Source organism: Eretmochelys imbricata, chromosome 28, assembly GCF_965152235.1.
Source record: "Eretmochelys imbricata isolate rEreImb1 chromosome 28, rEreImb1.hap1, whole genome shotgun sequence".
Classification (NCBI taxonomy): domain Eukaryota; kingdom Metazoa; phylum Chordata; order Testudines; family Cheloniidae; genus Eretmochelys; species Eretmochelys imbricata.
Window position 1 is genome coordinate 5,514,814 of NC_135599.1, and position 26,753 is coordinate 5,541,566.

At 49.2% G+C, this 26,753-nt stretch overlaps 1 protein-coding gene and 2 non-coding genes across 3 annotated transcripts in view; 2 read left to right on the forward strand and 1 right to left on the reverse strand.

The window, feature by feature from the left end:
* Positions 1–26,753, reverse strand: part of LOC144258216 (uncharacterized) — a 970,182-nt gene that overhangs the window by 866,947 nt on the left and 76,482 nt on the right. The window lies entirely within an intron of this gene.
* TRNAC-GCA (transfer RNA cysteine (anticodon GCA)) lies at positions 11,326–11,397 on the forward strand. Its single transcript has one exon. It is a non-coding gene; the product is annotated as a tRNA-Cys (tRNA).
* TRNAA-UGC (transfer RNA alanine (anticodon UGC)) lies at positions 12,805–12,876 on the forward strand. The gene has a single exon. It is a non-coding gene; the product is annotated as a tRNA-Ala (tRNA).

The window sequence follows — 26,753 nt, forward strand, 5'->3', positions numbered from 1 at the left end:
TATACCATTCCTCCTATTGCAAAATTATTGTTCGGAATCACCACTGATTCAGATTATATCATTGCCAGTTGTTCTCACGTTGCTCTGGGTTGTGCTGAAGAGCAGTTATATTGCGAACTTGCCCAATTATATTTAAAGGAAGAGGAGCAGGGGCAGGAAAAGAAGGGTCATTTCAGCCTCTGTGACACTGGAAGGAGATGGGGTGACTCAGAGATTCCCTCCTTCCCCATCACTCCAGACCTGTTAACTCTGCATGGCTCAGACAGGAGGGATCTTCATCACATTCTATCCCTCCACTTCTCAAAGTGTCACATGATGAAGCGTTCTCAGCTGTCTGTGCTTGGAGACGATGCTTTGACTTCTTTAATCCTATATCAGAGTTGCTGACTGGAGATGAAAGTGTCAAAAACCTGGAAGGGGAATTCAAATGGATCCCAAGCACAGTGTGATCATTTGGAGTTTAAATCCCAGGTTCCATCAATTGGTAAAGCCACTTCTGGCAAGGGGGCTGTTTTGTCCCCCATTATGGGGGATGCTAGGTTACTAAAAAATTTTAAATAACCTAACTAATTCTATGGCATGGGGAATGGTCCCCTTCATGATGCAGATGTTGAGGAAATAGAAGTGGGTTTTTTATTGAATTTGTTTTTTGTAGGTGCTAAAAAAAAGTGTATGAAATGAAATCAGTGTTGGATATCTAATAGCTGCAGAAAAATAGCTAGTTTTGAATAGAAACTCCAGCTCTGATAACTAACAGGCCTGTATCCAATCCCTTGCCTGGAATTGTGCCACCAAATTAAAGAAAAGCCGGGCATGTTTCAGGAAGCCATTCCTCACTAACACTGCTGAGATTTTGAGTGCTTTTGTAAAGGATTCTACTTCAGAGAAGTGTACATTTACCCTAACCAAGGCCAAGGATTTGGAAAGAACTGGGGTTGAATGAGTACACGCTCCGTTCTTGGTTTCCATCCCAGTAAAAGAAGCTATGGTGACCAAAGACCCAAGGAAAATTGTTTGTTTGTACAACTCACTAATTACAGATCCAAAGCATGCCAGGGTTAGATTGAGAACAATCATCCTTCACCATTTGGATCCAAAGAGAGAGAGTGCTTCATAGGACATTCCCTCCTCGTGGATTCCAAACTGGGTACCTGATTGGGTAATGTCAAAGTCAGATTCAGGACTCACATAATTTGTCAGACCACTCTGTTTATGAGCAAAGCACTTTGCCAATGCACCCAGATATGTGAGCCCCCTGCAAAGGCTCAAGCTAACTTATTTATACAGATAAGCCAATTGAACATAAGAGACAAAAGGAAGCAGAAACTGACAAATATACATACATATCTTTCTTGCATACTAATGTTTACCAATCTCCCAGCTCAGTAGGAGCTCTAAGTTAATTAGTTTGAGGACCCATTGTCTCACACTCCTTAATGTTTCTCTTCTTGACAACTATATTTCAACAAACCCTTCAAGTAGCATTTCTTTAATGAATTCTAATTTCAATATAATTAATTCTATTTTCACAGAAACCAGGATTTTCAGGCTGTGGAAATGATGGTAACCAATGAGGCAAGGAACGTGTCCGGTTCCAATTTCAGACTTCCAGATACTCGCATGTTGAGTCGTGATTCTCTGGTTTTGTGTCTGATGCTCCGGCTTCACAATAAAGCTGATGTTGGCACAGCTGCCCCAATGTAGCTGCACTGGTGTAGCATGCTATTACAGATGCTCTAAGCCAATGGGAGAGATCTCTCCCGTCGGACTTCATTAGTCCAGCCCCCTCAAGCTATACGTCCTGCTGACGTAGCGCTATCTACACAGGGCGTTAGGGCTGTGTAACTACATTGCTCAACTCTGGATTTTTCACACCCCTGAGCAATATAGTTATACCGATAAATGCCTTCAGTGTAGGACAGTTTTCTCTTGTGTTTTATGCATTTACATCCCTTCTCCTCTACCTCCTCCTACTTTGAAAGATTAAATAGTGTGAAAAGAGAGATTTTTTTTTCCTCGTGATGCAAACATTCCCACATAGGAGACCCCTTCCACCAACACACATGGCAGAAGAACCAGCGATATAGGAACCCAGAGAATTGGTTGGGACCTACGTTGGGACAAACCAGAACTAGAGCCAAGGTTCGGTTGTTGGCAACGGGGATTAAAAGAAAATGAACTCATATGACAAGAATTTGAGCTCTTTGAATAGGTTATTGTTTCCAATGAAAATGAATTTATTGGTTAAAGAGTAGGAGACTAATTGTGTGATAATCTGAATCACTTTGTAAAACAAAGTGTCTTGTTTTTTGTTTTGTTAGTCATACAGGAAGTGACAGCTGATCTTGAAAAGTTAATTTGCTTTAATTTACCCCCTGTAGTGTAAGGAGTTCTGGTAGAAAACCTCACTCCAATGGGTGGGGTGGAAGAATGTGTGTGAGAGTGTATAAGTGAATATTGGCCCAGTATAGATTTTAAATTTTTGTGTTTCAAATAGAACTTATTTTGCTTAGTTTCAAAGTCTATTTCTAGTGAAAGCAAAATTATTCGAAGAGACAATTTGTAGAAGTTTTTACAAGTTCTTACACTTAGACTGTAAGGGTCACTGACTTCCCCACTTCTCTAATTTGCAAAGGAAAGTCATCTGTCATAGGATGTGTTCAGCAGGTAGGAAAGTTGCAGTCCTCAACCACCAAGGAGAAGGCTGAAGTCCATTACCTTTTAGGTCAATAAGCCATCTAAAGTCTGGTGTATGCTGAAAAGCGATGTTGACGTAGCCACCTCTCTCAAGGGTGTGAAAAGTCCACTCCACTGAGAGAAGTAGTTAATGTGACCTCAGCCCCAGCGTAGACAGTGTTAGGTTGTCAGAAGAATACTTCCAGTGTTTGAAGTATAGACAGAGCCTGAGACAGACTGATCCCCTATGGGAAGTGAGTCATGACATGAATTCCAATTTTGACCCATTTCCCTATATGTGAGAGAGGTACTAGTAGGGAGGGCTGAGCCAGCTGTCCGATCGCCTGGTTCCTCAACTGTAGCTACAGCTCTTAGTACCCATCCACCCAAAGACTGAGAGAAATGGAGAGTTCCAACCATTGTTCTTTTAGTATCTTATTGTTACTTTCTCTGTTTTTTGTGCTGGCCTTTCTATTATATCAGGGGGTGAGGGTATGGCTCAGTTCATGTTGTGACAAAGCTCTGTCCTTGTCTCTATGGGTCCCACGTTTCCTGGTGGATTTTGCTAGCCTCAGAGGCTCACTGTGACCCTCCACATAGCCCTTCTCTCTCTCTAGAGGCAAGGGCCACAGCTTACTGAGCCATCATAAGCCAGCAAGGGAGGTGAGGAGAAGCAACCCTCCCTCGCACAATCTCTGTTTCCCAGTATCCATGATTAATCAGGGAGGGGAGGGGGGAGCCCGGGCCCGCCCTCTACTCTGGGCTCCAGCCCAGGGACCAAATAGTAGCAGCTATGGTAGCTGACTTCTGGGAAATAGGACGTGTACAATTCCCTGGGCCGCTTCCCCACAGCAGCCCCCACTCAGTATCTCCTTCGCTGTTACCTCAGGGCCTCCTTCCTTTCACCTGATGTGGATTTGCACTGCTTGGTTCCTCCAACAGCACGGCTTCCTCCTACAGATCCTGACACATGCGCCTCACTGATGAACTGGGAGGCTTTTCACTAGTTCCAGCCAGGCCTTGATGGGCTTCACGTGTTCCAATCAACCTAGCTATCTCCACTGCTTTCTAGAAGGATCTTAATTGGCCCAAGGTGTCTTGATTAACCTGAAACAACTGCCATTTGGTTACCATAGTACCAAGGATTTGTTTAGCCTGGGGCTAAAATATCTGTTCCTCACTACTTAACTATAGCCGTCTTGCCTTGCCCCGTCGCAATGTGTGACAAAAGCTTATTGGTGCCAATTGGCAAAGGGGTCACTGTCATTCACAAGCAACTCCTGTCTCAGACCTGACAAATTCACCACACCTAGGACCCAGAGCAGGGGTGGTGGAATCTTCCTTACACTGCGGGGGCCACCGGCGTCCGAACTGTGATGCCCCCATGACACCCCTTTCCCCCCAGCACTCACTCACTCCGCCCCTTCTCCCTGAGGCCCCAATCTCACACCGCCCGTTCTCCCTGATGCCACCCCTCCCTCCGAGGCCACACCCACAGAACGCCTCTTCCCCCAAGGCTCCAGCTTGTTCCCCCCTCCGTCGTCCGTACTTAGGGCTGCTAAAAAGTGCTGGGCCCATGGCCCTCTAAACCCCCCTCGTCCTGCACCCTGACACACAGCCAGGCAGGCAGCAGTGTGTGTGAGTGTGTGTATGTGACAGAGACTGCTGGGCTGTGCTGAGCCAGTGCGGGAAGTGGGGGCTGATGTCGGGGCTGTCCCGCTCCCCCTGACTCAGGACTGGGGTGTCCCGCTGTCCCTGACTCAGGACTGGGGTATCCCCCCTCCCCCTGACTCAGGACTGGGGTGTCCCGCTCCCCCTGACTCAGGACTGGTTGCTTCCAGCAGCTGTCTGAACTTAGGGACAGCGTGCCAACACACTCACTCTTCCGCAACACACACGCTCCCCGAACACACACACTGTCTGTCCCCAACACACACACACTCTCTGCCCAGCACGCCCACGGCAGCTGAAAAGCAGCTGGCAATCGAGTCGGGTGCCCACGGAACAATGGGATAGAGAAACCTGCCTCGTGTGGCTGCCCACGAGGCATTGCAAACCCTTCCCAAAGCACCCTGCGGCCAGTTGCACAGTGGGATAGCGTCCCACAATGCACTGCTCTCTGTGGCGATCCAAGAGCTGCTAGCCTGGATGCGCTCCGGTGACACAAGCAGCCTAGTGTGGACATGCAACAGCGGCTTAATTAAAACGCTTTAACTAAAGCAGCATAACTCTGTCGTGTAGACGTAGCCTGGCTCCCACTGGGGCCAAGGATGCTCAGGCACTGAAACTAAAGAGCCACAACTTCCTCCGTAGTTGGCAGGATTCAAACCTGCACAGGGAGACCCCGCCCCCCCAAGGGATTTCGAGTCCACCACCTTAACCACTCAGCCACAACTACTTGCTTTATAGAGCGCTCTCACGACACTCTCGTTCTGTTCTTACTGAGTGATCGTTTCCAATTGTTTCCTCAGACCAGCGTCCACAACACACTCACTGCTGTGCTGTTGTGTAAGTGTGCCCAGGGCTGAACAAGAATTCCTGCTCGTTTCCCTTCTGGCTGGAGCATGAGGAGAGTGTGTTTGTGGCCAGTGATGTTGCTGTAGATTGTTGTAAAATTCCTGCCTCGATAATTCAGACAGTCCCTTTCCCGTCATATCCCCAGTACATCAGTGACTGTAATAGCAGGGGGCAGGTTTTCTGTGGGGCACAGAGCTTTGCCAGGGGGTTGGTGTCTCCTTCCTTTCCTCACCCTGGAGGAAACTCAGCGTTTCATTCCATCTTTAATGTGTCATGGAATAACAACAGCGGCATGAAGAAAGAGGTGGGCAGGGTGGGCCTCAGGGGAGGGGCACAGAGGTGCAAGTGGTGGGCAGGGCAGGACGGAGAGGCACGGGTGGCAGGCTGGGTGGGTCTCATGGGTGGGGCTGAGAGGTGGGAGCGGCGGCCATGGTGGGTCTCAGGGGAGGGGTCAGAGAGGTGTGGGTGGCGGGCAGACCTTGGGGTAGGGGGCGGAGAGGAATGAGCAGCCGGCAAGGAGGCCTTGGGGAGAGAGGAGCGAGTGAAAGGTGGACCAGCAGGCCTCAGCCGAAGAGGCAGAGTGGGGTGGGAAGAAGTCCTCCTGTTAACCCAGTGCTATTTACACCGGGATTAGGCTGATATAACTGCATTGCTCAGGGAAGGTAAAATTTTTAACACCCCAAAGTAATGTTGTTACTGACTTAATTTTGTAAGATAGACCTGTCCAAAGAATCACACACACACCTTGGGAGTAAAACTTCACCCGCTTCTCTGCTTTACAGAATCGAAACACAAGAAACGCTTGTCAGGGCCCAGTGCGGGTTGGCAGGGAGTCAGGTGTGGGCAGACACCATACATTAGCCAGAGGAAAGCACCATGGATTAGCTGGTTTAAAGCACCTGTCTTCTAAACAGGAGATCCTGGGTTCAACTCCCAGTAGTGGCTTTTGAGGCACCTGGTACTGGCTGCTATCAGAAGACAAATAACAGAGTTAGATGGACCTTTGGTCTAGCCCAGTGTAGCCGTTCTTGTTGTTTAAATTACACTCAGAGGCACTGATAATAGAGTGACTGAAAGTTTGGGTGTGAAGGGCTGATAGGTCAGTGTTCCAGTCCCCTCGCAGATGACCCCCTCCCTCTGGGACAAGGGCAGGTCTGAGCTCTCACACCAAGTGGCTCATTGGGGCTGCCAGAATCTGTGGGCGGCTCATTCAGTTTATGCTGAGGGTTGAGTCCTGCTTTGTGCACCGTGTCTGAGAATGAAAATCCTAAACCTCCCTTTGAAATAACGAATACAGCAGGACCTGTTTTTGTCCCTGCCCCGAAGCAGACAGAGAAATGGAGAAATCCCATTGAGTCCAGGAGAATACTTCACTGCGGTTTTCCCTTTTTCACTTGCCAAACTCCCGCCCAAACTTCTGGGCTCCTAGAGAAGGGTCCTGAGCCTGAGCCAAGACACGTACCCTGCTACTTTACAGCCCAAGCCGCTGTCCTGGATTAATGTGACACGGGCCAGCCGTGGGTGATTCATTGCACTGTAGACGTATCCTAATGTTATGTCTATACTGCAATTAAAACACCCAGGGCACCTGTCTCAGAGCCCAGGGCAGCTGACTCAGGCTTATGGGGCTGGGGCTGCAGGGCTATAAAATGACAGTGGAGAGAGATGGCCCATTAAAGGTATCCACGCTCCCAAGGACTCTCCCAGGAACCGTGTACAATGCGGACTCCTCCGAGAAAGCCCGGAGACAATGGACACTGCTTGACTCACATCAAGGCAGCGGAACTTCCTAGCAAGTTGGAAGAGGGGAAGAGACGTCATGACTTGGCCTCACTCCCACTCTGCTCAACACCTGGCAACACATCTGGAGGACAAAGACTGAACTGAAATAATTCAGAGATCAGAAGAGAATAATAATTATCCATTCAAATGAAAGTCCCCAAACAGACTAGAATTGGTTTCCCAGCAGAAAATTTTCAATTTTGTTTTCCCAGTCAGACCTCGCCAAGGGAAGCAGAGAGAAAATGTTTGAGTTGCTTCCTCCAGAGCACCTTGACCTAGACACGCTAGCTGTGGGTCACTGTCGTGGCAGAGGTGGGGGCATTTTAATTATTTGGGCTGGTCCCAGGGTGTTTGGGGGACATTATGAGGCTGTTACCTTTTGAGATAAATACTAAGAAACAAAGAACTCTTTCAGAAATCTGGGATTTAGACGAGTTTTATTGACAGCAAGGGAGGTCTGAGTTCCTGAGAAGGTTTTTGTTTACAGGAAGCAATGTGGCTTGTACCAAAGGGGAGATGGTTGTTTGTGAAGGAGGGGAGAAGACAAAATGCACACAATGAGGATGGGATTCAAACCCATGCATGCAAAGCACAATGATTAGCAGCCCACCACTTTAACCACTTGGCCACCTCATATGAGCTGCCAAAGAAGGGACAGGAGGAGAAATCGAAGGCCAGCAGAGGTAGGAACAATAAGGAGTTTTTAAATACGAAGTGTAAGGAAGGCCTGAATGACCTCCCCCCTCACATCTAGTGATGAACTGGGGGAAAGACTTCAGGAACAGACCGTGTTTACATAGACAGGCCTCCTCTGCCTAGGTATGCAGCAAGTATCCTTTGAATAAAAAAACAAGCAAACAAAATATAAAGGTAATTTTTTGGTTTTCCTGCAGTCAGCCAAAAAAAATGTGAAAAGAAAGGGGCATTTTTAAGCAATCATCTGTCCCCACCCAGGGGCTGGGGAATGCTTATTTTCTTTTTCAGACACTTTCTGGGCAAGCTGGTGCCAGTGGAAGAAAACCCAGAACGCCGTGGGTCCCCTGTCGCAACAAAACATTGCGTTCTGTGTTTGTCTTGTTGTTACTGTTATTTTGGTGGATATTGTAAATTCTTCAGGCATGACACCCCCTTTTAATTGGGCATATCGTGCTGCCCCTTTCGGGGCCAAGGGAAAATGTACCCTAATTCAACCTCTTCCACCCTCTACTCCGCCACCTCCCTCCAAATTCTCTGTGACACCCCCATCCCCACGGTGGTCTACCCCCATCCAGAGAGCTGTGGTTCTTAATGCAACTGGTTTACAAATGACTATCGCTCTGTTCCCCACTGACTGGTCTCTCAGTACAACATTTGATAACTGTTCTGTTTACCAAAGTAGGTGAAAGAATGTTGCCATGAGTAATTTCAAACTCATTTGAATTGGATGGAGGGGAAATAAACAAGACCATCCGAAAATGGCGAGCCCCCACAAATTACCTCTGGGAAGGCTGAAACTCACTGCAGGAAGCTGACTCAGTGTCTCGAATCCAACGCTTGGAATGTGCCTGGGGCTACTGGACGGAGTGGGATTACGTCAGGGATTTGAATCATAGACTCCTAGAATCATAGAATAACAGAGTTGGAAGGGACCTCTGGAGGCCATCTAGTCCAACCCCCTGCCCAGAGCAGGACCAATCCCCACTAAATCATCCCAGCCAGGGCTTTGTCAAGCCTGACCTTAAAAACTTCTAAGGAAGGGGATTCCACCACCTCCCTAGGTAACGCATTCCAGTGTTTCACCACCCTCTTAGTAAAAAAGTTTTTCCTAATATCCAACCTAAACCTCCCCCACTGCAACTTGAGACCATTCCTCCTTGTCCTGTCATCTGCTATCACTGAGAATAGTCTAGATCCATCCTCTTTGGGTCCACCTTTCAGGTAGTTAAAAGCAGCTATCAAATCCCCCCTCATTCTTCTCTTCCGTAGACTAAACAATCCTAGTTCCCGCAGCCTCTCCTCATAACTCATGTGTTCCAGTCCCCTAATCATTTTTGTTGCCCTTCGCTGGACTCTCTCCAATTTTTCCACATCTTTCTTGTAGCGTGGGGCCCAAAACTGGACACAGTACTCCAGAAGAGGCCTCACCAATGTCGAATAGAGGGGAACGATCACGTCCCTTGATCTGCTGGCAATGCCCCTACTTATACACCCCAAAATGCCATTGGCTTTCTTGGCAACAAGGGCACACTGTTGACTCATATCCAGCTTCTCATCCACTGTCACACCTAGGTCCTTTTCTGCAGAACTGCTGCCAAGCCATTCAGTCCGTAGTCTGTAGCGGTGCATTGGATTTTTCTGTCCTAAGAGCAGGACTCTGCACTTGTCCTTGTTGAACCACATCAGATTTCTTTTGGCCCAATCCTCCAATTTGTCTAGGTCCCTCTCTTTCCGATCCCTACCCTCCAGCGTATCTACCACTCCTCCCAGTTTAGTGTCATCCGCAAACTTGCTGAGGGTGCAATCCACACCATCCTCCAGATCATTAATGAAGATATTGAACAAAACCGGCCCCAGGACCGACCCTTGGGGCACTCCGCTAGATACCGGCTGCCAACTAGACATGGAGCCATTGATCACTACCCATTGAGCCCGACAATCTAGCCAACTTTCTACCCACCTTGTAGTGCATCCATCCAGCCCATACTTCTTTAACTTGCTGACAAGAATACTGTGGGAGACCGTGTCAAAAGCTTTGCTAAAGTCGAGGAATAACACATCCACTGCTTTCCCTTCGTCCACAGAACCAGTTATCTCATCATAGAAGGCAATTAGATTAGTCAGGCATGACTTGCCCTTGGTGAATCCATGCTGACTGTTCCTGATCACTTTCCTCTCCTCTAAGTGCTTCAGAATTGATTTCTTGAGGACATGCTCCATGATTTTTCCGGGGACTGAGGTGAGGCTGACTGGCCTGTAGTTCCCAGGATCCTCCTTCTTCCCTTTTTTAAAGATGGCCACTACATTAGCCTTTTTCCAATCTTCCGGGACTTCGCCCGATCACCATGAGTTTTCAAAGATAATGGCCAATGGCTCCGCAATCACATCCGCCAACTCCTTTAACACTCTCGGATGCAACGCATCCGGCCTCATGGACTTGTGCATGTCCAGCTTTTCTAAATAGTCCCGAACCACTTCTTTCTCCACAGAGGGCTGGTCACCTCCTCCCCATGCTGTGCTGCCCAGGGCAGCAGTCTGGGAGCTGACCTTGTTTGTGAAGACAGAGGCAAAAAAAGCATTGAGTACATTAGCTTTTTCCACATCCTCTGTCACCAGGTTGCCTCCCTCATTTAGTAAGGGGCCCACACTTTCCTTGGCTTTCTTCTTATTGCCAGCATACCTGAAGAAACCCTTCTTGATTTGCGCTTAGCTCAACTGATGGTTGGTTGGGAAATATTATTCTAACCCTCGATCAGGGTTGGAAGGGACCTCAGGAGGTATCTAGTCCAACCCCCTGCTCAAAGCAGGACCAACCCCAACTAAATCATCCCAGCCAGGGCTTTGTCAAGCCAGGCCATATAAACCTCTAAGGATAGAGATTCCTCACCTCCCTAGGTAACCCTTTCCAGTCTTCACCACCCTCCTAGGGAAATAGTGTTTCCTAATATCCAACCTAGACCTCTCCCACTGCATCTTGAGACCATTACTCCTTATTCTGTCATCTGGTACCCCTGAGAACAGGCTAGATCCATCCTCTTTGGAACCTCCTTTCAGGTAGTTGAAAGCAGCTATCAAATCCTTCTCACTCTTCTCTTCTGCAGACGAAATAATCCCAGTTCCCTCGGCCTCTCCTCGTAAGTCATGTGTTCCAGTCCCCTCATCATTTTTGTTGCCCTCCCCTGGACTCTCTCCAATTTGTTTCTGTAGTGGGAGGGGCTCTGAAAACTGGGTGCAATGCCGAATAGAGGGGAATAATCACTTCCCCCGATCTGCTGGCAATGCTCCTCCTAATGCAGCCCAATATGACCAGTTACCCATATTGAATGCAGGCTCAGCAATATTTGATAAATTGGTTGCTGTCCATTCAGTCGGTTATTTCCTACTTATTCATAACTAATGAAGATGCTCTAAGGGGATGGGCGAGAGCTGTCCCGTCCGTGTAGTTAATCCACCTCCCCGAGAGATGGGAGCTGTGTCAGTGGGAGAAGCTGTGTCGGTGAGTGGGCAAGCTGTGGGGTCTACATGTATAGATAAAGTTTAATCAGACCCCATTTTTAAAACCACCCATTGTCTGGGAATGGACAAGGAGCTCTCTGAGCAGGGCCTGTCCTTCAAAATCCTGAAGATCACTGACTTGCCTATGCCAATGCCATGGGGGGTGTAGCTCAGTGGTCGAGTGTTTGACTGCAGCTTAAGTGATCCTTGGTTCAAATCCAAGTGCCCCCTTACAAGCCTGTTCCCTTAACACAAATAAGCACATATCCATTTCCATTATGTTCGGGAGCTCCACTGAATAGGGATGAATGGAAACACTCAGTGTTTTCCTGTGCAAATCCATAGAAACCGAGCAAACAGGTCCCTCATCTGAAATCAGTTCCAATCCTCTGAGTGTCTAGTTTATGTTTTCATCAATGAAACAAAGACACATGAAGGCACATTTGCAGATCCTTGGTCTCCATGGGCTACAATGTGTAGAAGAACAAGAACCCCATCCCCTTGGGAGGAATGGACTAGTCTGTGTTACATTCCAGTGGCAGCTGTTTAAAGGGATTGTGCTTCGAGTTCATGATCACCCGCAGCGTCTCTGTAAGGTTACCAACCACAGAGCCGGTTGTGGCTGCATCTAAGAAACCGCAGAGTTAGTGTAGTACCAGATCGTTAATTGCACAGCGTCACTTTCTGGTTTCGTTGATCATTTGGGTAGAAACAGCCATTTCCTGCCTCTCTTTCACACAGAAGGACAATTTTCTTTGTACAGACGCAGGAACATCAAGATCTTTCTCTGTCCCTTGTGGAAAGCAGGGTGTCAAATTCCAAGGAACCTTCCTCTTCTGCGATGGAAACAATGGAGAAGCAGGGGGCCCTGGGCACCTCCATCCCTGGCCGGGAGATGTTCCCTCCCCGCTTTCTTTATGCTGCTGTTGTTATTTCATGGAGTGTCTGGGATGGGGGAAAAGCTGAGTTCACTCCAGGTGGAGGGAAAAAAGGACCCTGAGAATCTCAGGGCCTCAGGGAAAACCCAACCCTTGCTACCGGGATCACTGAGGTGCTGGGGATTTGAGCAGGAAAGGGACTGTGTGAATTGTCCAGGTGGGGAATGAATAACCATCGACAACTAGATCCACCTCATTAACCACCGACACAGGCTAATCGTGCTGCAGATAGAAGGGAAACTGGGAGCGATTCTTTGCTGTCAGCCATGGAAACAGTGACCCGAGTGCATTGCAGTGAATGTGCTGGGGAAAGCTGGACTTTACGGGCAGGTGGAAATAGCAGATCCGAGAAAAGCCTGGAGCCCCCCCCACCAGTTCTTCCACCGGGGTGAGGTGTTGAGCGACTCACAGCGCCCCCCAGCGCCATTACCTTTCAGCAGGGGCTGGCAGCTCCAGCCAGTCAATGCAGGGGAGAGGGGCCGAGTGTATCTCTGCACCCTGAGTCCAGGGCAGGCCCTCTCTCTCCCCCACATAGAGAAACTGGCCCTGCTGCAAAGTGACCCCTGAGAACCAGCAAACTCCAGGACAGAGAGTTTGGCCCTCAGAGCAGGTAATGTGTCTCCCATGCTGCCGTTAGGCCCCTGGAGGCTCTGGAAACAGGAGGGCTGTGAGTGTAACCCATGCCAAAAAGCCCCTGTCTGGGGATGTAGCTCAGTGGTAGAGCGCATGGTTTGCATGTATGAGGCCCTGGGTTCGATCCCCAGCATCTCCAAGTCTCTTTTCACCCGGCTGCTTTGCTCAGGCCCAGAGGGGATGTGGCCCTGCAGGTGTTTCAGTCCTGCTCAGTGCGGGGCAGGTGCCCATTGCACGGAAGGTCTGTGGGGGTTTCTGCTCCTAAGTCACTTTTGTACTTTTAACATTCCCACCCAAGGGGCGGCTTGGGACAGTGGCGGATGAGAAGGGGGGATCCTCCAGCCCTGGAGGGAAAGGTCCCGTCTGCCCAGACTGAGGGGCAAGGAGATGGAGGGGCAGTCAGTGCTCAGAGGGGAGAGAGGTCAGTGATATATAATGTCTTCTGCAGTTTCCACGGTATGCATCTGATGAAGTGAGCTGTAGCTCAGGAAAGCTCATGCTCAAATAAATTGGTTAGTCTCTAAGGTGCCACAAGTCCTCCTGTTCTTTTTGCGAATACAGACTAACACGGCTGTTACTCTGACACCCACCAGGGGACACTGTCTTTTTGAGGCAGGTGCAGCTGGCTTGGGATGGTGCTGACGATGGATAGAAAACAGGCTGGAGTCAATGACAGATGAGACCACAGAAGGGGAAGGCGAAGGGCAGCTCCACAGAAGGTCCTGGGTGCTCAGATGCTCCAGGTCTAGGCACCCTGGCCTGTCCTAGAGAGAAAAGACAAGGAGGGGCCCAGCCCCCCGACAGTCGTCCCATGGACAAGAATCTGGTTGGGAGTGGGGTGAAGGTTCCCGCTGGACAAAGGGGAGCTGAAGTCCCCCAGCGTCCTGGAATTTAAGCAATGCAAACTTCAAACCCTGCACGGGTGGGGCCTGAGGGGCACCTGCAGAAGGTTGGGCTGGACAGGGGCGGCAGGTTTCTACAATTTTTGGTGGTTTCCAGAATGGGACCAAGTCCTGCCTCCCCGTCCACCTCCCCCCACATCTGCCTAAGGCTCTGGGAGGGAGTTTGGGTATGGGAGGGAGAGGGAAAGGGATTGGGCTCTGGGAGGGAGTTTGGGTGTGGGCTGTCGGTTGCGGCAGGGGGTTGGGGTGCAGGAGGGAATGCAGGGTGCAGGTCGGGGTCTGGGAGGGAGTTTGGGTGCAGGGTGTGGGCTCTGGGCTGGGGAGGGGGTTGGGGTGCGAGAGCAGGTGTGGGGGGAGGCCTGTGGGAGGAAGTTTGGGTGCGGGATCTGGGTTGGGTTTGGGGGTTGGGGTGCAGGAGGGGGTGCGGGCGCAGGCTCTGGGAGGAAGTTTGGGTGTAGGGTGTGGGCTCTGGGCTGGGGCATGGGGGTAGGGTGCAGGAGGGAGTGCAGGGGGTGGACTCTGGGAGGGAGTTTGGGTTCAGCGTGTTGGGGTCTGGGCTGGGGCTTGGGGTGCGGGAGAGAGTGAGGGGTGCAGCTCTTACCTCAGGCATCTCCCAAAAGCGATCCACACCCCCCTCTGGCAGCAGCTCCTAGGTGGGGGGTCTCTGCCCATCGCTGCCCACGGACACCACCCCACCACTCCTTTCTCCCTCCCGCATCCCAAAACAAAGTCTCTGAATGCAATCCTAGAAAAAAGCAGAACCAAAGGAGTCCCTTTCGAGGATTCCCTCTGACACTGACCCCACGGCAGCCACACCCCAGCAGGAGGGACATGGAGTCAGGAACTGGGTTTTCCTCTCTCTCATCCTCGTCTTGTCCACAGGAAAGTGATTCTCCCCACAGTGCAGTAATACATCTTTCTGGGCAGATGAGAGAGCTGGAAATCTCTTTCAAAACTCTTTTATCCCACGGACCCTGTCAGCCTCTCTATCTCCTTTTCCCTGTGCCCTCTCCATGCCTGTCTGCTAGGAAACACTCATTCCTGGGTTGTTTGCTCCCCCATGGCTGGATTTGCTCCTGCAAATGGCAGGAGAAATGGGGTGGGGGGCTGTTTGTGTAGAGTTATTTTATAGTCCCTCACTGCCTACCTGGGATTTCCCTATTGCCTGCCTAGGACCCCCACCTGCCCTCCACCAGGATCTGCCAGCCCATTTGCCTGGGACCCCCTCCTCCTCCCAGCAGGACCCCCTGACGCTTTATAGGAGGACCCCTCACTCTGCGCCAGGGACTGCCCCACCACAGCTCTGTGCACTGGGCATGGCAATGGTCCCAGGAGCCAGCTGGGCAATCCCAGACAGAGATCCTGGCACAGCATCAGGCAGCGTCTAATCCCCTGCCCCACCTGCCCAAGAGACCCCCACCCCCACTGGTCTGCAGCCAACAGGCCCCCAGCAATACCCACCTCCAGGACCCATAGCCTTAGGGCTGGGCACATCAGAACTACACCCCAAAACCCCAAACCCTCCAGAAACCACCAACCTGACTAGGGTCCCCCCTGCCCAGCCACCCAGAGGCCTCCCCCTACCACAATGCCCCTTCAGCTCCCGCTGCAATCTCCCCACACAGACATGCACCCCCCCAGCAACAGTGTTCCCTCACAGTGTCTGACAAGTGGACAGAAAGTTATCACCACCCCCTGCTGGCCAGTCACACAGGCAGAGGGAGTCCTGGGGGATGCCTCTTTAACAGGAGAAGGGAAGCCATGGAGGGCCAAAATAAGTAAGAAATTTCCATACTCTGTCACTAGCAAATAATAGCCACCGTGGATCCACCCCAGAGTTGGCTACAGCTTTGCACTGCGGGAAGCCTCCCCTCACGGAGACCCTTTGTCATGGGGTTTGGGATACTTCTGGACCCACGCTGCCCTCAGAGGGACCTCCTCATCCCGTGCCAGCTGGAGAAAAGAAAAGGGTCCAGCCAACTCTCCTGTTACCAACTGGGAACCACCCATCCCCCAAACAGGGGGAGGCCCCTGGCTTTGATATATTGAATATATGGCTAGTCTCTTTTATCAGCAAACATTTTTAACAGGGAGAAAGGAGGGAACAAATGATTCTCAAAGGAGAGGGAAAGATGATCATTGTTGCAGGGGGGTTAATTTCCCAACCAGGATGGAGAAGGACTCAGGGCGACAGGTTCCCCCCAAGGAAGGACAATGTGCTCGGATTTAGAGACATGGGGAACAGCCCCAAACCAAAGAGGATTTTTAATTGACATTTGATAATGACATCGTAAGAGGGAAACCTGAGATTGGAGATCAGTGTTCAGAAATGAAAGAGAAAGGGTGGAAATCTCAGGGATTTTGGATCCATTTATGCAAATTATAGAGAGGGAAGTGGAAAATGAGAGGGATTTTATAGAAGTTGTTGATAGGAGGTAAAAGCTGAGTGTATTTCCCACCACTATTTGGTCAATGAATAGAGCGGAAATGGGCAACGTTGGCAAACGTTTTAGATCCATATTCAGGAATCTGAGAAAAGGTGTCAATCTGAGATTTTCGTCGTGATTTATAATTACAGAAACAGGGAAAGCTCTCAGGGGCATATTCAATTAGAAGTAGACAACTAGAGTAAAAGTGGGGCAAACGTTGAGGGTATTTTTAGGAATCTTTGAGATGTACAGAGAAAACGTGTCACAAACTAGGCAAGTGAGAACATGGGATAAACGCCAAGACCGGGGGGGATTTTATGTGGCTATTAAAGAACTAGCTGGAAAAGGGGGACCGTTTGTGATATAAAATCCAGCCTGTCCAATACATAAACAGAAGGTGATTGTCCCCCCCCGACGGCCCCCGTTCACCTGGGCAGCAGGGAGCCCTCTGAGGGGCTGACTGGAGGGGGCAGGGAGGGAGCTGGAGGGCTCCCTGGGGGCGGGGAGGGGGCGGCAGTGGGGGATGGGCAGGTGGGGGGCAGAGAGTCACTTTCCTGCCGCCCCCCGCCCAGCGCTCCCCGGTGTCTCCCACTCACCAGGGCGGGTCCCAGCTGGACAAAGCCCGCCCCCGGCCGGGCACGGGGGGGTTAATGACGGCCCCCCCCGCACAGACCCCGGAGGGGAGCCGCAGCAGCTCCTCCTGCAGATCCTACACTTGGCAGCGCCTGGTCTGCTCCAAGCCCCGCCCCCAGATGCTGCCCCGCTCCCGATCTGCTCCAGGCCCCGCCCCCAGGCGCTGCCCCGCCCGCGGTCTGCTCCAAGCCCCGCCCGGGGTCTGTGCTGGGGGGGCCGTCATTAACCCCCCCCCGTGCCCGGCGGGGTGGGGCTTTCTCCAGCTGGGACCAGCTCCTGGTTCTGGCTGCCCCCGACCCGGTGAGTGGGAGACTCCGCGTGGGGGGAGCGTTGGTGGGGGGGCAGAAAGTGACTCTCTGCCCCCGGCATGGCTGGGATTGGGGGGGGCAGAGACTGGGGCCCGGCGGGCGGGGTCCCTTGGGAGGTGTTGGGGGGAGAAGCCGGAGTTGGGGGGGGGTTGAACTGTCTCTGTGCAGCCAGGAAATTCCCGGGGGGGAAGAGGGGGGCGGCGGGGGAGTTAATTGGATCCCCTTCCCCCCCCACGGGCACAAATGCCCCCCAGTTTCCCCCTTTTCCCTCTCGGTAGCTCCCACGTGGTTGTAAACTCCCCCCCACCCCCCATTGATCCGCTCTCTCGTCTCCCCTGATCCCCGCCCCCGTCTCTCCCTCCTCCTCACATGTCCATTGAAACTCCCCTCCCGTGGGGGGGGGGGGCGGGATTTCCCTCCCCCCCCCTTTTATCCGCAGCGATTTGTCCCGGTGTCGGTGGGAAGTTGGAGCCCGGAGCCATCCCCCAACCTGGCTGCCCCGGCGTGGGGGTGGGAGGAGACGCCGGGTCTCTGCCGGGGCGGGGAAGGGAGGGGACGTGTCCCCCATGGGGCTGCCCCCGATCCCGGCTTCCGAGTCCCACTTGCTGCCCCCAACTGCAGCACCGTTGCCCCCAGCCCCCACCTGCCGCCCCCACCTGCCCATCCCCCACTACCGCCCCCTCCCCTCCCCCAGGGAGCCCTCCAGCTCCCCCCCGCCCCCTCCAGTCAGCCCCTCAGAGGGCTCCCTGCTGCCCAGGTGAACGGGGGCCGTGGGGGGGGGGACCATCACTCTCTGTTTATGTATTGGACAGGCTGGATTTTATATGACAAACGGTCCCCCTTTTCCAGCTCGTTATTTAATAGCCACATAAAATCCCCCCCCGGTCTTGGCATTTATCCCATGGTCTCAGTTGCATAGTTTGTGACACGTTTTCTCTGTAGGTCTTGTTGCCGGCACCCAGTGCCCAGAGGCTGAACAACAGCTTGAGTTGGTTCCTTACCCGGTGTGCTGCACCCAATAATCACAACGGGGTGGAGAAGCAGAAAAGTTTATTTGAAGCTTCAAATAGGTACAGGGAGATTTGAATCTCAAATCCTGTACAACAAAGCAGGAAGTTACACAGGCTTTTACACATCCTTTTTTTTAGCATACTTATTCAATAGTAAGCTGCTCCAAGTATCCATAGAGCCAGGCAATCCAGTTCCCAGCTAGTTCCCTGATTTTCTGTATTATTTGTTAAACTATATATAAAGCTGCTTTATTTAGCATTGTTTTTTTATATTTTTTTTGTTTGGCCTTGCTTAGTTTTAGGCAGTTTGACTCTGCAACATACTGTTGCAGATTTTTAGCATAACTGCTGTGTGTGCCTCCAGGCGGGGGGGCAAGGACACTTGGGCCTAGCGCGAGGGGGCTTCATTGACACTTGTGGTTTTTTATTTTTTTGAGTTACTTAGTGGCCATGCCCCAGTGTTCCCAACAACTTCCCCCTTTGAGAATATTTAATAGCCTTGGCTTTGAGTTTTTTTATTTGGGTTATTTATTTTTTTATAATATGATTTTGTATAACTATTTTGTGATACCTTTGAAGAGAATGACTTATTAATTTTTGTAAAAGGGCTTTGATATATGATATTGCATAGCATAATATTAGTAATACAAGCAATATAGGAAAGAGAATTTTTAATAGCAGGCTAAATAAATTATTAAGCTAAGACGACAAACCTTAGCTTGAAAACAAGGTTTGCAATTAATTGTTTTTTGGGGCAATATAGGCAACCTGTGCTTTGGCTTGGGCATGGGCTTTAGCTTGTATTATTTTTTTATAGATTTTATAATTGTTATTATTTATATATATATAATATTGGAGCTTGATGAGGGCATAAATTTTTTTTGGGGATGCTTAGAGATAGTTTAAAGCCAGCTTGTTTTGGAGGGAAAAGGTTTTGAGCTGTTGTATTTTTTTATTTAATATTTTTATTGTTGATTTTAAATTATTAATTGAGTTTTTTAATTTTAAGGTTATTTTTTAAGTATTATTTGTAGTTTTATAGTATAGTGGTTTATGCATGCCAGGGCTGACCCGGTAAACAGTGGCGCTATTTTTAGTACAGAGCATTTTACTAGTTTTTTGGTTGTGAGGGGATTTTTCATATTGCTTTTTAATGCTTTAGTTAGTTGCCGCAGGGTTTTTTTTTTTGTGACTTAACAGAGGTGTTTTGGGCATTTTTAATTTTTTTTTTGGGCAGTGTGGCAGTTATGGAAAGATGAGGAACTTTATGAGCTATATAACAGCTACTTGTTTAGTTGGCTGGCAGCACTTTGTAAGCTTTTTGGCCACATATAAAATAGTGACCTTGTAGGGCCCAGTAAGGATTATTTTTTAAGGGGATTTTTGGGATATTTAAGGCTGCTTTTTTAAATAGTTTATATGCCCTTAGGGGGGCATTTTATTTTTTTGATTGGGTATAAGTGGGGGCATTTTTAATTGTGCTATTTAAATTATATTTGCTATAGGGACTATTATAAACCTATTATTGGCTTGCTATATTGGAGATATTAATTGGACGGCAAGTTACATTTTTAAACTTTTTTTTTGTGGTAAGATTATTTGTAAGTGTTTTTTTAAAAGGGGAGGAACTATTATATTTATATTGTTGGCTTTTTTTGTTGGTTTTTATTTAATATTTATTAGCTTACTGTGTAATAACACAGGAGCTTTTTTTTATAGGATGCTTATAGGGATTAGATTGGTTTTGGGTAAAACATAATATTTTTTTTAGCGAGTACAGCAACTGAATACTCCTGGTCCTGATAGGTGGCTTGCTGTAAAGAGGTCTTGTTTCAGAACGGTGAGTTTGGTTTTTTTTGCTTTTTGGTGGTGGCTAATTTTGCTAGAGTCAAGGGCAGCATGTCAAGGGGCATTCCCGTTTTGGGGGACAGTGGAGTTGGAGCACACACCCAGCAATCAGTCTGGTTTGTTAAATTAGTAACATGGTGCGCAAGCAAAACAAAGGAGTTATGCTCCCGATATGCACAGTTTGGAAATATCAATACAGAGAATAACAATGTTATTTAATTAATTATTATTAGAGTTTTTTTAACCCAGGGTCTCCAGTACCTGGGTGGGCCCATTTTAGCATTAAGGTGCCCGCTATTTGTGTTTTTTAAACAGTAGCTTTAGCCCGAGATTGTTACTAGATGAGGAGTTAGCAGGTTGGACGGTCCACTGTTCTGCTGACGAGGGGGCAGGTACTGCCTTCAGACGAGAGTGATGGGTCCAGTTTTTGTGTCCCTTGATTTTTGCCGCTGTATGGGAAATCAGCAGGACGGTATAGGGTTTTTTTTACCTTTTTTGGAGAGGCTTGTCTTTCCAGGTGCGAGTAAGCACAGAGTTACCGGGCTGTAAGGAGTGGACGGGAGAGTCCAAGGGGAGAGGCTGGGAATCCTTGGTATACCTGTGAAGAGACAAGAGAACAGCAGACAGGGAACACATATACTGTGACAAAAAATCATTACTCAACTTTTATTTCCCTGACAGAACCGGGGTGCCATGTATAGGCCATGCCCTTTTAAACATAATTTTAAAGGGACTGAGCCCTAATTTACTCTTTGGGAGAACGCGGATACGGAGTAGGACGAGGGGCAAAGCATCAGGCCATTGCAGTGAGGCTTCTTGGCACACTTTTGAGAGATGCCGTTTAAGGGTCTGATTGGTACGGTCCACGACCCCACTGGCTTGCGGTCTCCAGGGCGTATGGAGTTTCCAGGGGATCTGTAAGGCATGTGAGATGCTTTGAATGATTTTTGACGTGAAGTGTGTCCCATTGTTAGATTCCATTTACAGGGGGAGTCTAAAGCGAGGAACGATCTCCTTAACAAACTTGAGGGCCACTGTCCTGGCAGTGCAGTTACGGCAGGGGAAGGCTTCTGGCCATCCGCTGAACCGATCCACTATAACAAGGAGATGTTTGAACCCTTGGGTCCGGGGAAACTCAGTAAAGTCTATTTGCCACACTCGTCCAGGGCCCGGAGTGGGTTCTAGGGTAGCTGGTGGCACAGGATGTCCCGGTCGGGGGTTATTCTTTTGGCAGACTAAGCAGTCCGCTTGTACCTGGGCAGCCAGGGGTCGGAGTCCGGAAGTGATAAAATATTTTTTTATTAGTTGGATAAGTGCTTTTTTGCCAGCATGAGTGGTTTGATGTAGTTTCTGCAGCACCGGCCGGATCAGGCCCTTTGGTAAGAGGACCTTCCCTTCTGGGGAATGGAGCCATCCCTCCTTTTCCCGGAGATTGAGTTTGTCAGTTAGCTGGTTTTTTTTTTTTTTCAGAGGACTGAGGGGTTGGAAGTTCCCCTACTGATGGGATAAGGGCATGCATATGGGTATTCTTAGTTTGAGGGGATGGCAGGGTGGCAGCATGCTTAGCCTTTTTATTTGCCCGGGCATTATTTTTGGCCACATTTTGATTTTTTTTTTTGATGGGCTTTACAGTGTACCACTGCTACTTTTGAGGGGAGTTGTACGGCTTCTAGGAGCCGGAGGATTTGGGGCCCATACTTGACTGGGGAGCCTTGGGCTGTCAGCATTCCCCTTTCCTTCCATAGGCCAGCATGAGCATGCAGCACACCAAAAGCATACTTTGAATTAGTAAAAATGTTGACCCGCTTTTTTTTTGACAGTTTAAGTGCACGAGTCAGGGCTATTAGTTTGGCAAGCTGGGCAGAGGTCCCAGCAGGCAAACCTTCAGCTTCCACAGTGTCATGGAGGGTCACAACAGCATAACCCGCCCTTCTTTGCCCATTTATTACAGTATTGCTACCATTAGTGTACCACTTATAATTTGCATTTGGGAGAGGTACATCCTTTAAATCCGGACGGCTGGAGTACTGGACATCTATGATTTTTAAACAGTCATGTTTTTGTTTCTTTGTTTTTGGCAAGAGGGTGGCTGGGTTAAGGGAGGGGCAAGGCTGTAAGGTGACTTCAGAGTTTTTTAACAGCTTAGCCTGGTGCCGAGCAATCCGAGCCTGGGTGAGCCAAAGCCCTTCCTTTGCATTCAATAAGGCTCGGACCATATGGGGAGTATAGATTTGCATAACCCCTCCCAATGTTAGCTTCTTGGCTTCCTTAAGCAATAGGGCAGTAGCTGCGACCGCCCGTAAACATGCCGGCCAACCCTTTGCAACCTGATTCAATTGCTTAGAAAAATAAGCCACAGGACGCTTCCATGCTCCTAACAGCTTTGTGAGCACTCCTAGGGCCACCCCCCTTTGTTCATGTACATACAACTGAAACGGCTTAGAGAAATTTGGCAGGCCCAGAGCCGGGGCTTCCATTAATTTTTTTTCTAGGATTTTAAATGCTCTGTTAGCCTTTGGGGTCCAATAGAAGGGGTCATGATTTGCTCCTTTTACACAGTCGTACAGGGGTTTAGCCCACAGTTCAAACTTTGGGATTCATATCCTGCAAAAGCCTGCCATACTCAGAAATGCCCTGAGCCGCTTACGATTACTTGGGGTAGGAACTTGACAGATAGCTTCCTTTTTTTTGCTTGAAAGCTGACGCTCCCCTTGCCGTATGTGAAACCCGAGGTACCGTACCTCTGGGAGGGCAATTTGAGCCTTACTCCGTGCTACACGATATTTCCGGAGTCCAATAAAATTCAGGAGGCTCACGGTGGCTTTAAGGCAGGGTTTTTGGCCCACAGTGGCAATTAACAAATTATTTACATACTGCAGAAGGAGAGCCTCCTTATTATTTCACTCCTGTAGGTCCCTGGCCAGAGCCTGGCCAAAAAGGGTGGGAGAGTTTTTAAATTCCTGGGCCAACACTGTCCAGCAAAGTTGCTTTTTAACCTTTTTTTGGTCCTCCCACTCGAAGGAGAAGATCTCCTGTGATGGGGTGGCAACTGGGATGGTAAAGAAAGCATCTTTCAGATCAAGGACTGAAAAATGGGTATACTGTCCCCCTATAGAAGCCAATAAGGTGTACGGGTTAGGGACAAGAGGGTGCAGAGTCTTAACCCGTTTATTGACTGCCCTTAGGTCCTGTACCAGCGGATACGTGCCATCAGGCTTCTGTACGGGTAGAATGGGAGTGTTCCAGGCTGACTTACATTCCCGGAGAATACCATACATTAGGAATTGATTTATAGTTTTTTGTAAACCTTTTTTGGCTTCCCTTTTGATTGGATACTGTTTTACTTGCACTGGGCTTTTTTCTGGTATGAGCTGAATAGTAATAGGGGTCTGGTGGGTGGCTTTTCCTGGAATCCCTGATGCCCACACGAGGGGGTACACCTGGTCTTCCCACGGACTTCATTCTGGGGCTTGCATGGCTGAGGGCTCAACTGCAAGGGTCATGATTCAGGCATTCTCAGGGGGTAAGGTAAGGGTTATTTCGTCCTCAGTAAAATGCAGGGTGGCACCGAGGCGACAAAGTAGATCCCGTCCCAGCAGAGGTGTTGGACACTCAGGGAGGCATACCAGCTTGTGGGATATAGTCCTGTCTCCCAAAGCACATTCCGCTGGGGCATACACTGGGCACTTGGTGTCCCTGCCTGTGGCTCCCACCACAGTAAGGGAATCTGCTACTGGCAACTGAAGAGGCTGATTTACGGCAGTTCGGGCCGCTTCAGAGTCCACTAAAAAATTTATTTCTGAGCTTTTTACCCGCATCTTTACTCGGGGTTCCGGGGGTAGGGTGGTCCGTCTCCCCTGACACCCCTATTCCTGCTCCATTATTGCCATCATAGGGGCAGCTCCCTTTTTTTTTTTTTTGGGCACTTATTTTTTTAGTGTTCCTCCTGTTGACACAGGGCACACTGGTTGCGACCCAGTCGTCTCTCCTGGAGGCCCGGACGGTCGCGTCCACGGCCCCTTCCTCCCCGGCCACTTTTTTTAGTGCCGGCCTGTACCGCTGTTGCCATTAATTTTACTTGCTTTTTTTTTGTTTTGTTTTTTTTAGACTATAAGCTTGGTTTGCAGTTTTTAAAATTTGTGCCATGGTTATACCTATTAAATTTTTTTTTTGTAACTTTTTTTTAATATTAGGGGCTGCTTTGCTTGTAAAAATTTCCTTAATAATTGATTTAGTTGCCTGATTATCGGGGTCTGCATTAGTGTTCTGTCGAATGGTGTCCCGAATACGCTGTAGAAAGGCCCCTGGGCTTTCTTTTAAATCCTGCATTACTTCATATGGCTTTGCCCAATTATTATGTCTGACAGCCGAGTGACGGAGTCCATGTAAAAGCAACTCCTTATAGGAGGTAAGGCGGGTTATATTCCCATGATTATTTGGATTCCACCTGCGGTCTGCTCGGGGGACTTGTGCATCCGGGTCAGGGACATTAATACGATCCCGGTCGTACCGTCTCTGCGCTTCCTCCCTTGCCTTGGACACAACCTGTTGTCTTTCAACCTCAGACAATAGGGTTCGCAGGAGGACGTTACAATCATCCCAGTCCGGCTTGTGACTACTGAGGCACCCCTGAAAGACTGATATAAACCTGCTTGGGTTGGTGGAAACTCTCCTGCCTGTGCTTTGAAAGCAGCCAAATCCACAGGATTAAAGGGCACATGAGTATAAACCTGCATAGTTGTGGCAGGACGCCTGTCTGATCCAGACCGGGCGACTTTAGTTTCGGTGACTAAGGGGTATAGGCCAACCATTGGGGACTTACAAGGTGTGGGTGTAGGGGCCGAAGGGGACACCGGCTCTGCCATTACAGTGGGGGTGGGGGTCTGGGGACTAACATTAGCTGCTAACGAACCAGTCGGAGTCAGATTACAGCGCTGTAAAATATCTGGTCGAGTACATAAAGTCAGAAACAAATGCGCATACATATGTTCATTCCATTTTTTTGTTTTTTGACAGAACAGGAGTAACTGAAGGATCGTGTTGTAATTAATTGACCCTCCTGGTGGCCACCACTCCTGGTCCTCTAGTTGATATTGAGGCCAGTCAACTGTACAGAATTGTTTTAATTGGCTTTTAGTTATCGGATCCGCACCAAATACCTTCCAGTTTGCTAGAATACACTCTAGGGGCGTACACCGTGCCCTAACCTCTGAGCTCTGTCCCTGTCCCATACCTACAGGGTAACTCTGGGCGTCCCCAGGTTCCAACAGAGCATATAATCCGGATTTCAAAAGGTTCCTACCTTATCCAAGGGACCGGTTCTTCACCGTGGCCTGCAGCTGCTCCTCCCCCACGTCTAAGGGACCGGTTCTTCACCGCCGTCCACAACTGCTTCTCCACTATATGAGTGCGTTGCACCGTTGTGCCCTCCGGGGTCGATCAAATCGCGTCTCCTCCGAGGCCCCCGATGAACTCACCGGTGCGCGCTGGGCGTCGGTTCTCGCCGCAATCCTCGACCTCCAGGAGGGGTCCGGGCAAGGCTAAATTGCAGCCTCGAGCCCACCCAGGGACGCCAAAAGCTGTTGCCGGCACCCAGTGCCGAGAGGCTGAACAACAGCTTGAGTTGGTTCGTTACCCGGTGTGCTGCACCCAATAATTACAACGGAGTAAAAAAGCAAAAAGTTTATTTAAAGCTTCAAAAAAGTACAAGAAAATTTGAATCTCAAATCCTGTACAACAAAGCAGGAAATTACACAGGCTTTTACACATCCTTTTTTTTAGCATACTTATTCAATAGTAAGCTGCTCCAAGTATCCATATAGCCAGCCAATCCAGTTCCCAGCTAGGTTTTTTTTTTTTTTTTTTTTTTTTTTTTGGAGAAGCAGAAAAGTTTATTTGAAGCTTCAAATAGGTACAGGGAGATTTGAATCTCAAATCCTGTACAACAAAGCAGGAAATTACACAGGCTTTTATACATCCTTTTTCCCAGCATACTTATCCAATAGTAAGCTGCTCCAAGTATCCATATAGCCAGCCAATCCAGTTCCCAGCTAATTCCCTAATTTTCTATATTATTTATTAAACTATATATAAAGCTGCTTTATTTGGCATTGTTTTTTTATATTTTTTTGTTTGGCCTTGCTTAGTTTTAGGCAGTTTAACTCTGCAACATAGTGTTGCAGATTTTTAGCATCACTGCTGTGTATGCCTCCAAGCGGGGGGGGGCCAAGGACACTTGGGCCTAGCACGCAAAGCTGCTGCAAGTGCCTCCAGGCAGGAGGGGGGCCAAGGACACCGGGGCCTAGCGCGAGGGGGCTTCATTAACACTTGTGGTTTTTTATTTTTTTGAGTTACTTAGTGGCCATGCCCCAGTGTTCCCAACAGTCTCAAAGATTCATAAAAAAGTTTGCCCCACTTTTACTCTAGTTATCTACTTCTAATTGAATATGCCCCTGAGAGCTTTCCCTGTCTCTGTAATTATAAATTACGACGAAAATCTCAGATTTACACCTTTCCTCAGATTCCTGAATATGGATCTAAAACGTTTGCCAACGTTGCCCATTTCCACTCTATTCATTGACCAAATAGTGGTGGGAAATACACTCAGCTTTTACCTCTGTGACGAAGTGGGACTGTTCTTAATGTTTCCTCTGAATAGTGTGGGGGTGCCTCAGTTTCCCCTATGAAGTTCTTAAGTATCTAGGTGGTGGGATAAGGGTGTATGATCATTGCAGAGCCCTAGAGGGCATGTGTGTGCAGGTGTCTGGACACAGAGAATGGCCAACACCCTGTTTCCTGGCCACTGATGGCCTGGGCCCTTCCCCCCTGCAAGGTGAGAGCTAAAGGGTTGGAGAACAAAGGAATCAGGTGCCCTCCTGGCCCCGGA